This window comes from Petromyzon marinus, unplaced genomic scaffold (assembly GCF_048934315.1).
Source record: "Petromyzon marinus isolate PM22_M1 ecotype Great Lakes invasive population unplaced genomic scaffold, UKy_Petmar_22M1.pri1.0 PM_Scaffold_59, whole genome shotgun sequence".
Lineage (NCBI taxonomy): Eukaryota > Metazoa > Chordata > Hyperoartia > Petromyzontiformes > Petromyzontidae > Petromyzon > Petromyzon marinus.
Genome location: NW_027423601.1, coordinates 110,173 through 127,305, shown reverse-complemented (window position 1 = coordinate 127,305; position 17,133 = coordinate 110,173).

Below are 17,133 nucleotides of genomic sequence, written 5' to 3'. Positions count from 1 at the left end.
TCACCGTCACTTCACCACCACTTCACCATCACTTCACCACCACTTCACCACCACTTCACCACCACTTCACCATCACTTCACCACCACTTCACCGTCACTTCACCGCCACTTCACCACCACTTCACCATCACTTCACCACCACATCACCAGCACTTCACCATCACTTCACCACCACTTCACCACCACTTCACCACCACTTCACCACCACTTCACCAACACTTTACCACCACTTCACCGTCACTTCACCGTCACTTCACCATCACTTCACCGCCACTTCACCACCACTTCACCACCACTTCACCGCCACTTCACCACCACTTCACCACCACTTCACCACCACTTCACCAACACTTTAACCACCACTTCACCGTCACTTCACCGTCACTTCACCATCACTTCACCGCCACTTCACCACCACTTCACCGTCACTTCACCATCACTTCACCACCACATCACCACCACTTCACCACCACTTCACCGCCACTTCACCACCACTTCACCACTTCACCGCCACTTTACCACCACTTCACTTCACCACTTCACCATCACTTCACCGTCACTTCACCACCACTTCACCACCACTTCACCACCACTTCACCACCACTTCACCACCACTTCACCGTCACTTCACCATCACTTCACCACCACTTCACCACCACTTCACCGTCACTTCACCATCACTTCACCACCACTTCACCGCCACTTCACCACCACTTCACCACCACTTCACCACCACTTCACCGCCACTTCACCACCACTTCACCACCACTTCACCACTTCACCACCACTTCACCACCACCACACCACCACTTCACCACCACTTCACCGCCACTTCACCACCACTTCACCACCACTTCACCACCACTTCACCATCACTTCACCGTCACTTCACCACCACTTCACCACCACTTCACCATCACTTCACCGCCACTTCACCATCACTTCACCACCACTTCACCACCACTTCACCGTCACTTCACCTCCACTTTACCACCACTTCACCACCACTTCACCACCACTTCACCGCCACTTCACCACCACTTTACCACCACTTCACCACTTCACCACCACTTCACCACTTCACCACCACTTCACCACCACTTCACCACTTCACCACCACTTCACCGCCACTTCACCACCACTTTACCGCCACTTCACCACCACTTCACCACTTCACCACTACTTCACCGTCACTTCACCATCACTTCACCGCCACTTCACCACCACTTCACCACTTCACCGTCACTTCACCATCACTTCACCGCCACTTCACCGTCACTTCACCGCCACTTCACCGCCACTTCACCGCCACTTCACCACCACTTCACCACCACTTCACCACCACTTCACCGCCACTTCACCACCACTTCACCACCACTTCACCATCACTTCACCACCACTTCACCATCACTTCACCACCACTTCACCACCACTTCACCACCACTTCACCACCACTTCACCACCACTTCACCACCACTTCACCGCCACTTCACCACCACTTCACCAACACTTCACCATCACTTCACCGTCACTTCACCATCACTTCACCGTCACTTCACCGTCACTTCACCACCACTTCACCGTCACTTCACCACCACTTCACCGTCACTTCACCGTCACTTCACCACCACTTCACCGGCACTTCACCGTCACTTCACCGTCACTTCACCACCACTACACCACCACTTCACCATCACTTCACCGCCACTTCACCGTCACTTCACCACCACTTCACCATCACTTCACCGTCACTTCACCGTCACTTCACCACCACTTCACCACCACTTCACCACCACTTCACCATCACTTCACCGTCACTTCACCGCCACTTCACCACCACTTCACCACCACTTCACCATCACTTCACCACCACTTCACCACCACTTCACCATCACTTCACCGTCACTTCACAATCACTTCACCACTTCACCACCACTTCACCACCACTTCACCGCCACTTCACCACCACTTCACCGCCACTTCACCACCACTTCACCACCACTTCACCACCACTTCACCACCACTTCACCACTTCACCACCACTTCACCACTTCACCACCACTTCACCACCACTTCACCACCACTTTACCACCACTTCACCACTTCACCATCACTTCACCACCACTTCACCACCACTTCACCACCACTTCACCACCACTTCACCACTTCACCACCACACCACCACTTCACCACCACTTCACCACCACTTCACCACCACTTCACCGCCACTTCACCGCCACTTCACCACCACTTCACCATCACTTCACCGCCACTTCACCACCACTTCACCACCACTTCACCGCCACTTCACCGTCACTTCACCACCACTTCACCGCCACTTCACCGCCACTTCACCACCACTTCACCACCACTTCACCGCCACTTCACCACCACTTCACCATCACTTCACCGCCACTTCACCGCCACTTCACCGCCACTTCACCGCCACTTCACCGCCACTTCACCGCCACTTCACTGCCACTTCACCACCACTTCACAATCACTTCACCACTTCACCACCACTTCACCACTTCACCACCACTTCACCACCACTTCACCGCCACTTCACCACCACTTCACCGCCACTTCACCACCACTTCACCACCACTTCACCACCACTTCACCACCACTTCACCACCACTTCACCGCCACTTCACCATCACTTCACCGCCACTTCACCACCACTTCACCACCACTTCACCACCACTTCACCATCACTTCACCGCCACTTCACCACCACTTCACCGTCACTTCACCACCACTTCACCACCACTTCACCGTCACTTCACCACCACTTCACCACCACTTCACCACCACTTCACCACCACTTCACCGTCACTTCACCACCACTTCACCACCACTTCACCACTTCACCACCACTTCACCACCACTTCACCACCACTTCACCGCCACTTCACCACCACTTCACCACCACTTCACCGTCACTTCACCACCACTTCACCACCACTTCACCGCCACTTCACCGTCACTTCACCACCACTTCACCGTCACTTCACCGTCACTTCACCATCACTTCACCACCACTTCACCGTCACTTCACCGTCACTTCACCGCCACTTCACCACCACTTCACCGCCACTCACCGCCACTTCACCACCACTTCACCGTCACTTCACCGCCACTATCACCACCACTTCACCACCACTTCACCACCACTTCACCATCACTTCACCGCCACTTCACCGCCACTTCACCGTCACTTCACCGTCACTTCACCGCCACTTCACCACCACTTCACCGTCACTTCACCGTCACTTCACCGTCACTTCACCACCACTTCACCACCACTTCACCACCACTTCACCATCACTTCACCACCACTTCACCGCCACTTCACCAACACTTCACCACCACTTCACCGCCACTTCACCGCCACTTCACCACCACTTCACCGTCACTTCACCACCACTTCACCACCACTTCACCACCACTTCACCATCACTTCACCACCACTTCACCATCACTTCACCGTCACTTCACCACCACTTCACCATCACTTCACCACCACTTCACTGTCACTTCACCACCACTTCACCAACACTTCACCATCACTTCACCACCACTTCACCGTCACTTCACCACCACTTCACCACCACTTCACCGCCACTTCACCACCACATCACCACCACTTCACCGTCACTTCACCACCACTTCACCATCACTTCACCGTCACTTCACCACCACTTCACCACTTCACCACCACTTCACCACCACTTCACCGTCACTTCACCACCACTTCACCGTCACTTCACCACCACTTCACCACCACTTCACCATCACTTCACTGCCACTTCACCGCCACTTCACCACCACTTCACTGCCACTTCACCACCACTTCACAATCACTTCACCACCACTTCACCACTTCACCACCACTTCACCACCACTTCACCACTTCACCACCACTTCACCACCACTTCACCACCACTTCACCGTCACTTCACCACCACTTCACCGTCACTTCACCACCACTTCACCACCACTTCACCATCACTTCACCACCACTTCACCACCACTTCACCGTCACTTCACCACCACTTCACCACCACTTCACCATCACTTCACCGCCACTTCACCGCCACTTCACCGCCACTTCACCACCACTTCACCACCACTTCACCACTTCACCACCACTTCACCGCCACTTCACTGCCACTTCACCATCACTTCACCACCACTTCACCACCACTTCACCACCACTTCACCATCACTTCACCACCACTTCACCACCACTTCACCATCACTTCACCACCACTTCACCACCACTTCACCACCACTTCACCGTCACTTCACCACCACTTCACCACCACTTCACCACCACTTCACCACCACTTCACCACCACTTCACCACTTCACCACCACTTTACCACCACTTCACCACTTCACCATCACTTCACCACCACTTCACCACCACTTCACCACCACTTCACCATCACTTCACCGCCACTTCACCACCACTTCACCACCACTTCACCACTTCACCACCACTTCACCACCACTTCACCACTTCACCACCACTTCACCGCCACTTCACCGCCACTTTACCGCCACTTCACCACCACTTCACCATCACTTCACCATCACTTCACCATCACTTCACCGCCACTTCACCACCACTTTACCACCACTTCACCATCACTTCACCATCACTTCACCACCACTTCACCACCACTTCACCACCACTTCACCGTCACTTCACCACCACTTCACCATCACTTCACCACCACTTCACCGCCACTTCACCACCACTTCACCACCACTTCACCACCACTTCACCACCACTTCACCATCACTTCACCACCACTTCACCACCACTTCACCACCACTTCACCATCACTTCACCATCACTTCACCATCACTTCACCGTCACTTCACCACCACTTCACCATCACTTCACCACCACTTCACCGTCACTTCACCATCACTTCACCACCACTTCACCACCACTTCACCACCACTTCACCACCACTTCACCATCACTTCACCACCACTTCACCACCACTTCACCGCCACTTCACCACCACTTCACCGCCACTTCACCACCACTTCACCACCACTTCACCACCACTTCACCACCACTTCACCGTCACTTCACCACCACTTCACCACCACTTCACCGTCACTTCACCACCACTTCACCACCACTTTACCACCACTTCACCACTTCACCACCACTTCACCACTTCACCACCACTTCACCACCACTTCACCACCACTTCACCACCACTTCACCACCACTTCACCACCACTTCACCATCACTTCACCATCACTTCACCACCACTTCACCACCACTTCACCACCACTTCACCACCACTTCACCATCACTTCACCACCACTTCACCACCACTTCACCGCCACTTCACCACCACTTCACCGCCACTTCACCACCACTTCACCACCACTTCACCATCACTTCACCACCACTTCACCACCACTTCACCATCACTTCACCACCACTTCACCATCACTTCACCACCACTTCACCATCACTTCACCACCACTTCACCACCACTTCACCACCACTTCACCGTCACTTCACCACCACTTCACCATCACTTCACCACCACTTCACCGTCACTTCACCATCACTTCACCACCACTTCACCACCACTTCACCACCACTTCACCACCACTTCACCATCACTTCACCACCACTTCACCACCACTTCACCGTCACTTCACCACCACTTCACCACCACTTCACCACCACTTCACCACCACTTCACCGCCACTTCACCACCACTTCACCGCCACTTCACCACCACTTCACCACCACTTCACCACCACTTCACCACCACTTAACCACCACTTCACCGTCACTTCACCACCACTTCACCATCACTTCACCACCACTTCACCACTTCACCGCCACTTTACCACCACTTCACTTCACCACTTCACCACCACTTCACCACCACTTCACCGTCACTTCACCACCACTTCACCACCACTTTACCACCACTTCACCACTTCACCACCACTTCACCACTTCACCACCACTTCACCACCACTTCACCACCACTTCACCACCACTTCACCACCACTTCACCATCACTTCACCACCACTTCACCACTTCACCACCACTTCACCACCACTTCACCACCACTTCACCACCACTTCACCACTTCACCACCACACCACCACTTCACCACCACTTCACCACCACTTCACCACCACTTCACCACCACTTCACCACCACTTCACCATCACTTCACCACCACTTCACCGTCACTTCACCATCACTTCACCGTCACTTCACCACCACTTCACCGTCACTTCACCACCACTTCACCGTCACTTCACCGTCACTTCACCACCACTTCACCGGCACTTCACCGTCACTTCACCGTCACTTCACCACCACTACACCACCACTTCACCATCACTTCACCGCCACTTCACCGTCACTTCACCACCACTTCACCATCACTTCACCGTCACTTCACCATCACTTCACCACCACTTCACCACCACTTCACCACCACTTCACCGTCACTTCACCACCACTTCACCACCACTTCACCACCACTTCACCACCACTTCACCATCACTTCACCACCACTTCACCATCACTTCACCGTCACTTCACCGTCACTTCACCGTCACTTCACCACCACTTCACCATCACTTCACCATCACTTCACCACCACTTCACCAACACTTCACCACCACTTCACCGTCACTTCACCACCACTTCACCACCACTTCACCACCACTTCACCACCACTTCACCGTCACTTCACCACCACTTCACCACCACTTCACCACCACTTCACCATCACTTCACCGTCACTTCACCACCACTTCACCACCACTTCACCATCACTTCACCACCACTTCACCACCACTTCACCATCACTTCACCGCCACTTCACCACCACTTCACCACCACTTCACCGCCACTTCACCACCACTTCACCACCACTTCACCACCACTTCACCAACACTTTACCACCACTTCACCGTCACTTCACCGTCACTTCACCATCACTTCACCGCCACTTCACCACCACTTCACCGTCACTTCACCATCACTTCACCACCACATCACCACCACTTCACCACCACTTCACCGCCACTTCACCACCACTTCACCACTTCACCGCCACTTTACCACCACTTCACTTCACCACTTCACCACCACTTCACCACCACTTCACCACCACTTCACCACCACTTCACCACTTTACCACCACTTCACCACTTCACCACTTCACCGTCACTTCACCACCACTTCACCACCACTTCACCACCACTTCACCACCACTTCACCACCACTTCACCGTCACTTCACCATCACTTCACCACCACTTCACCACCACTTCACCGTCACTTCACCATCACTTCACCACCACTTCACCGCCACTTCACCACCACTTCACCACCACTTCACCACCACTTCACCGCCACTTCACCACCACTTCACCACCACTTCACCACTTCACCACCACTTCACCACCACCACACCACCACTTCACCACCACTTCACCGCCACTTCACCACCACTTCACCACCACTTCACCACCACTTCACCATCACTTCACCGTCACTTCACCACCACTTCACCACCACTTCACCATCACTTCACCGCCACTTCACCATCACTTCACCACCACTTCACCACCACTTCACCGTCACTTCACCTCCACTTTACCACCACTTCACCACCACTTCACCACCACTTCACCACCACTTCACCGCCACTTCACCACCACTTTACCACCACTTCACCACTTCACCACCACTTTACCACCACTTCACCACTTCACCACCACTTCACCACTTCACCACCACTTCACCACCACTTCACCACTTCACCACCACTTCACCGCCACTTCACCACCACTTTACCGCCACTTCACCACCACTTCACCACTTCACCACTACTTCACCGTCACTTCACCATCACTTCACCGCCACTTCACCACCACTTCACCACTTCACCGTCACTTCACCATCACTTCACCGCCACTTCACCGTCACTTCACCGCCACTTCACCGCCACTTCACCGCCACTTCACCACCACTTCACCACCACTTCACCACCACTTCACCGCCACTTCACCACCACTTCACCACCACTTCACCATCACTTCACCACCACTTCACCGTCACTTCACCATCACTTCACCGTCACTTCACCGTCACTTCACCACCACTTCACCGTCACTTCACCACCACTTCACCGTCACTTCACCGTCACTTCACCACCACTTCACCGGCACTTCACCGTCACTTCACCGTCACTTCACCACCACTACACCACCACTTCACCATCACTTCACCGCCACTTCACCGTCACTTCACCACCACTTCACCATCACTTCACCGTCACTTCACCGTCACTTCACCACCACTTCACCACCACTTCACCACCACTTCACCATCACTTCACCGTCACTTCACCGCCACTTCACCACCACTTCACCACCACTTCACCATCACTTCACCACCACTTCACCACCACTTCACCATCACTTCACCGTCACTTCACAATCACTTCACCACTTCACCACCACTTCACCACCACTTCACCACCACTTCACCATCACTTCACCACCACTTCACCACCACTTCACCACCACTTCACCACCACTTCACCACCACTTCACCACCACTTCACCATCACTTCACCACCACTTCACCACCACTTCACCACCACTTCACCACCACTTCACCACCACTTCACCGCCACTTCACCATCACTTCACCACCACTTCACCGTCACTTCACCACCACTTTACCACCACTTCACCACCACTTCACCGCCACTTCACCACCACTTCACCGCCACTTCACCACCACTTCACCACCACTTCACCACCACTTCACCACTTCACCACCACTTCACCACTTCACCACCACTTCACCACCACTTCACCACCACTTCACCACCACTTCACCACCACTTCACCATCACTTCACCACCACTTCACCACTTCACCACCACTTCACCACCACTTCACCACCACTTTACCACCACTTCACCACTTCACCATCACTTCACCACCACTTCACCACCACTTCACCACCACTTCACCACCACTTCACCGTCACTTCACCACCACTTCACCACCACTTCACCACTTCACCGCCACTTTACCACCACTTCACTTCACCACTTCACCACCACTTCACCACCACTTCACCACCACTTCACCACTTCACCACCACACCACCACTTCACCACCACTTCACCACCACTTCACCACCACTTCACCGCCACTTCACCGCCACTTCACCACCACTTCACCATCACTTCACCGCCACTTCACCACCACTTCACCACCACTTCACCGCCACTTCACCGTCACTTCACCACCACTTCACCGCCACTTCACCGCCACTTCACCACCACTTCACCACCACTTCACCGCCACTTCACCACCACTTCACCATCACTTCACCGCCACTTCACCGCCACTTCACCGCCACTTCACCGCCACTTCACCGCCACTTCACCGCCACTTCACTGCCACTTCACCACCACTTCACAATCACTTCACCACTTCACCACCACTTCACCACTTCACCACCACTTCACCACCACTTCACCACCACTTCACCGCCACTTCACCACCACTTCACCGCCACTTCACCGCCACTTCACCACCACTTCACCACCACTTCACCACCACTTCACCACCACTTCACCGCCACTTCACCATCACTTCACCGCCACTTCACCACCACTTCACCACCACTTCACCACCACTTCACCATCACTTCACCGCCACTTCACCACCACTTCACCACCATTTCACCACCACTTCACCGTCACTTCACCACCACTTCACCACCACTTCACCACCACTTCACCACCACTTCACCGTCACTTCACCACCACTTCACCACCACTTCACCACTTCACCACCACTTCACCACCACTTCACCACCACTTCACCGCCACTTCACCACCACTTCACCACCACTTCACCGTCACTTCACCACCACTTCACCACCACTTCACCGCCACTTCACCGTCACTTCACCACCACTTCACCGTCACTTCACCGTCACTTCACCATCACTTCACCACCACTTCACCGTCACTTCACCGTCACTTCACCGCCACTTCACCACCACTTCACCGCCACTTCACCGCCACTTCACCACCACTTCACCGTCACTTCACCGCCACTTCACCACCACTTCACCACCACTTCACCACCACTTCACCATCACTTCACCGCCACTTCACCGCCACTTCACCGTCACTTCACCGTCACTTCACCGCCACTTCACCACCACTTCACCGTCACTTCACCGTCACTTCACCGTCACTTCACCACCACTTCACCACCACTTCACCACCACTTCACCATCACTTCACCGCCACTTCACCGCCACTTCACCAACACTTCACCACCACTTCACCGCCACTTCACCACCACTTCACCAACACTTCACCGTCACTTCACCGTCACTTCACCACCACTTCACCACCACTTCACCACCACTTCACCATCACTTCACCGCCACTTCACCGCCACTTCACCAACACTTCACCACCACTTCACCGCCACTTCACCACCACTTCACCATCACTTCACCACCACTTCACCATCACTTCACCGTCACTTCACCACCACTTCACCATCACTTCACCACCACTTCACTGTCACTTCACCACCACTTCACCAACACTTCACCATCACTTCACCACCACTTCACCGTCACTTCACCACCACTTCACCACCACTTCACCGCCACTTCACCACCACATCACCACCACTTCACCGTCACTTCACCACCACTTCACCATCACTTCACCGTCACTTCACCACCACTTCACCACCACTTCACCACCACTTCACCACCACTTCACCGTCACTTCACCACCACTTCACCGTCACTTCACCACCACTTCACCACCACTTCACCATCACTTCACCGCCACTTCACCGCCACTTCACCACCACTTCACTGCCACTTCACCACCACTTCACAATCACTTCACCACTTCACCACCACTTCACCACTTCACCATCACTTCACCACCACTTCACCACTTCACCACCACTTCACCACCACTTCACCACCACTTCACCGTCACTTCACCACCACTTCACCGTCACTTCACCACCACTTCACCACCACTTCACCATCACTTCACCACCACTTCACCACCACTTCACCGTCACTTCACCACCACTTCACCACCACTTCACCATCACTTCACCGCCACTTCACCGCCACTTCACCGCCACTTCACCACCACTTCACCACCACTTCACCACTTCACCACCACTTCACCGCCACTTCACTGCCACTTCACCATCACTTCACCACCACTTCACCACCACTTCACCACCACTTCACCATCACTTCACCACCACTTCACCACCACTTCACCATCACTTCACCACCACTTCACCACCACTTCACCACCACTTCACCGTCACTTCACCACCACTTCACCACCACTTCACCACCACTTCACCACCACTTCACCACCACTTCACCACTTCACCACCACTTTACCACCACTTCACCACTTCACCATCACTTCACCACCACTTCACCACCACTTCACCACCACTTCACCATCACTTCACCGCCACTTCACCACCACTTCACCACCACTTCACCACTTCACCACCACTTCACCACCACTTCACCACTTCACCACCACTTCACCGCCACTTCACCGCCACTTTAACCGCCACTTCACCACCACTTCACCATCACTTCACCATCACTTCACCATCACTTCACCGCCACTTCACCACCACTTTACCACCACTTCACCATCACTTCACCATCACTTCACCACCACTTCACCACCACTTCACCACCACTTCACCGTCACTTCACCACCACTTCACCATCACTTCACCACCACTTCACCGCCACTTCACCACCACTTCACCACCACTTCACCACCACTTCACCACCACTTCACCATCACTTCACCACCACTTCACCACCACTTCACCACCACTTCACCATCACTTCACCATCACTTCACCATCACTTCACCGTCACTTCACCACCACTTCACCATCACTTCACCACCACTTCACCGTCACTTCACCATCACTTCACCACCACTTCACCACCACTTCACCACCACTTCACCACCACTTCACCATCACTTCACCACCACTTCACCACCACTTCACCGCCACTTCACCACCACTTCACCGCCACTTCACCACCACTTCACCACCACTTCACCACCACTTCACCACCACTTCACCGTCACTTCACCACCACTTCACCACCACTTCACCGTCACTTCACCACCACTTCACCACCACTTTACCACCACTTCACCACTTCACCACCACTTCACCACTTCACCACCACTTCACCACCACTTCACCACCACTTCACCACCACTTCACCACCACTTCACCATCACTTCACCATCACTTCACCACCACTTCACCACCACTTCACCACCACTTCACCACCACTTCACCATCACTTCACCACCACTTCACCACCACTTCACCGCCACTTCACCACCACTTCACCGCCACTTCACCACCACTTCACCACCACTTCACCATCACTTCACCACCACTTCACCACCACTTCACCATCACTTCACCACCACTTCACCATCACTTCACCACCACTTCACCATCACTTCACCACCACTTCACCACCACTTCACCACCACTTCACCGTCACTTCACCACCACTTCACCGCCACTTCACCGTCACTTCACCACCACTTCACCGTCACTTCACCGTCACTTCACCATCACTTCACCACCACTTCACCGTCACTTCACCGTCACTTCACCGCCACTTCACCACCACTTCACCGCCACTTCACCGCCACTTCACCACCACTTCACCGTCACTTCACCGCCACTTCACCACCACTTCACCACCACTTCACCACCACTTCACCATCACTTCACCGCCACTTCACCGCCACTTCACCGTCACTTCACCGTCACTTCACCGCCACTTCACCACCACTTCACCGTCACTTCACCGTCACTTCACCACCACTTCACCACCACTTCACCACCACTTCACCATCACTTCACCACCACTTCACCGCCACTTCACCAACACTTCACCACCACTTCACCGCCACTTCACCACCACTTCACCAACACTTCACCGTCACTTCACCACCACTTCACCACCACCCTTCACCACCACTTCACCATCACTTCACCACCACTTCACCATCACTTCACCGTCACTTCACCACCACTTCACCATCACTTCACCACCACTTCACTGTCACTTCACCACCACTTCACCAACACTTCACCATCACTTCACCACCACTTCACCGTCACTTCACCACCACTTCACCACCACTTCACCGCCACTTCACCACCACATCACCACCACTTCACCGTCACTTCACCACCACTTCACCATCACTTCACCGTCACTTCACCACCACTTCACCACCACTTCACCACCACTTCACCACCACTTCACCGTCACTTCACCACCACTTCACCGTCACTTCACCACCACTTCACCACCACTTCACCATCACTTCACCGCCACTTCACCACCACTTCACAATCACTTCACCACTTCACCACCACTTCACCGTCACTTCACCACCACTTCACCACCACTTCACCACCACTTCACTGCCACTTCACCACCACTTCACAATCACTTCACCACTTCACCACCACTTCACCACTTCACCATCACTTCACCACCACTTCACCACTTCACCACCACTTCACCACCACTTCACCACCACTTCACCGTCACTTCACCACCACTTCACCGTCACTTCACCACCACTTCACCACCACTTCACCATCACTTCACCACCACTTCACCACCACTTCACCGTCACTTCACCACCACTTCACCACCACTTCACCATCACTTCACCGCCACTTCACCGCCACTTCACCACCACTTCACCACCACTTCACCACCACTTCACCACTTCACCACCACTTCACCGCCACTTCACTGCCACTTCACCATCACTTCACCACCACTTCACCACCACTTCACCACCACTTCACCATCACTTCACCACCACTTCACCACCACTTCACCATCACTTCACCACCACTTCACCACCACTTCACCACCACTTCACCGTCACTTCACCACCACTTCACCACCACTTCACCACCACTTCACCACCACTTCACCACCACTTCACCACTTCACCACCACTTTACCACCACTTCACCACTTCACCATCACTTCACCACCACTTCACCACCACTTCACCACCACTTCACCATCACTTCACCGCCACTTCACCACCACTTCACCACCACTTCACCACTTCACCACCACTTCACCACCACTTCACCACTTCACCACCACTTCACCGCCACTTCACCGCCACTTTACCGCCACTTCACCACCACTTCACCATCACTTCACCATCACTTCACCATCACTTCACCGCCACTTCACCACCACTTTACCACCACTTCACCATCACTTCACCATCACTTCACCACCACTTCACCACCACTTCACCACCACTTCACCGTCACTTCACCACCACTTCACCATCACTTCACCACCACTTCACCGCCACTTCACCACCACTTCACCACCACTTCACCACCACTTCACCACCACTTCACCATCACTTCACCACCACTTCACCACCACTTCACCACCACTTCACCATCACTTCACCATCACTTCACCATCACTTCACCGTCACTTCACCACCACTTCACCATCACTTCACCACCACTTCACCGTCACTTCACCATCACTTCACCACCACTTCACCACCACTTCACCACCACTTCACCACCACTTCACCATCACTTCACCACCACTTCACCACCACTTCACCGCCACTTCACCACCACTTCACCGCCACTTCACCACCACTTCACCACCACTTCACCACCACTTCACCACCACTTCACCGTCACTTCACCACCACTTCACCACCACTTCACCGTCACTTCACCACCACTTCACCACCACTTTACCACCACTTCACCACTTCACCACCACTTCACCACTTCACCACCACTTCACCACCACTTCACCACCACTTCACCACCACTTCACCACCACTTCACCATCACTTCACCATCACTTCACCACCACTTCACCACCACTTCACCACCACTTCACCACCACTTCACCATCACTTCACCACCACTTCACCACCACTTCACCGCCACTTCACCACCACTTCACCGCCACTTCACCACCACTTCACCACCACTTCACCATCACTTCACCACCACTTCACCACCACTTCACCATCACTTCACCACCACTTCACCATCACTTCACCACCACTTCACCATCACTTCACCACCACTTCACCACCACTTCACCACCACTTCACCGTCACTTCACCACCACTTCACCATCACTTCACCACCACTTCACCGTCACTTCACCATCACTTCACCACCACTTCACCACCACTTCACCACCACTTCACCACCACTTCACCATCACTTCACCACCACTTCACCATCACTTCACCATCACTTCACCATCACTTCACCACCACTTCACCGTCACTTCACCACCACTTCACCGTCACTTCACCACCACTTCACCACCACTTCACCACCACTTCACCACCACTTCACCGCCACTTCACCACCACTTCACCGCCACTTCACCACCACTTCACCACCACTTCACCACCACTTCACCACCACTTAACCACCACTTCACCGTCACTTCACCACCACTTCACCATCACTTCACCACCACTTCACCACTTCACCGCCACTTTACCACCACTTCACTTCACCACTTCACCACCACTTCACCACCACTTCACCGTCACTTCACCACCACTTCACCACCACTTTACCACCACTTCACCACTTCACCACCACTTCACCACTTCACCACCACTTCACCACCACTTCACCACCACTTCACCATCACTTCACCACCACTTCACCACTTCACCACCACTTCACCACCACTTCACCACCACTTCACCACCACTTCACCACTTCACCACCACACCACCACTTCACCACCACTTCACCACCACTTCACCACCACTTCACCACCACTTCACCACCACTTCACCATCACTTCACCACCACTTCACCGTCACTTCACCATCACTTCACCGTCACTTCACCACCACTTCACCGTCACTTCACCACCACTTCACCGTCACTTCACCGTCACTTCACCACCACTTCACCGGCACTTCACCGTCACTTCACCGTCACTTCACCACCACTACACCACCACTTCACCATCACTTCACCGCCACTTCACCGTCACTTCACCACCACTTCACCATCACTTCACCGTCACTTCACCGTCACTTCACCACCACTTCACCACCACTTCACCACCACTTCACCATCACTTCACCGTCACTTCACCGCCACTTCACCACCACTTCACCACCACTTCACCATCACTTCACCGTCACTTCACCACCACTTCACCACCACTTCACCACCACTTCACCACCACTTCACCACCACTTCACCACCACTTCACCACCACTTCACCACCACTTCACCACCACTTCACCGCCACTTCACCACCACTTCACCACCACTTCACCACCACTTCACCACCACTTCACCGCCACTTCACCGCCACTTCACCGCCACTTCACCACCACTTCACCACCACTTCACCACCACTTCACCACCACTTCACCACTTCACCACTTCACCACCACTTCACCACCACTTCACCACCACTTCACCACCACTTCACCATCACTTCACCACCACTTCACCACTTCACCACCACTTCACCACCACTTCACCACCACTTTACCACCACTTCACCACTTCACCATCACTTCACCACCACTTCACCACCACTTCACCACCACTTCACCACCACTTCACCGTCACTTCACCACCACTTCACCATCACTTCACCACCACTTCACCACTTCACCGCCACTTTACCACCACTTCACTTCACCACTTCACCACCACTTCACCACCACTTCACCACCACTTCACCACTTCACCACCACACCACCACTTCACCACCACTTCACCACCACTTCACCACCACTTCACCGCCACTTCACCGCCACTTCACCACCACTTCACCATCACTTCACCGCCACTTCACCACCACTTCACCACCACTTCACCGCCACTTCACCGTCACTTCACCACCACTTCACCACCACTTCACCGCCACTTCACCACCACTT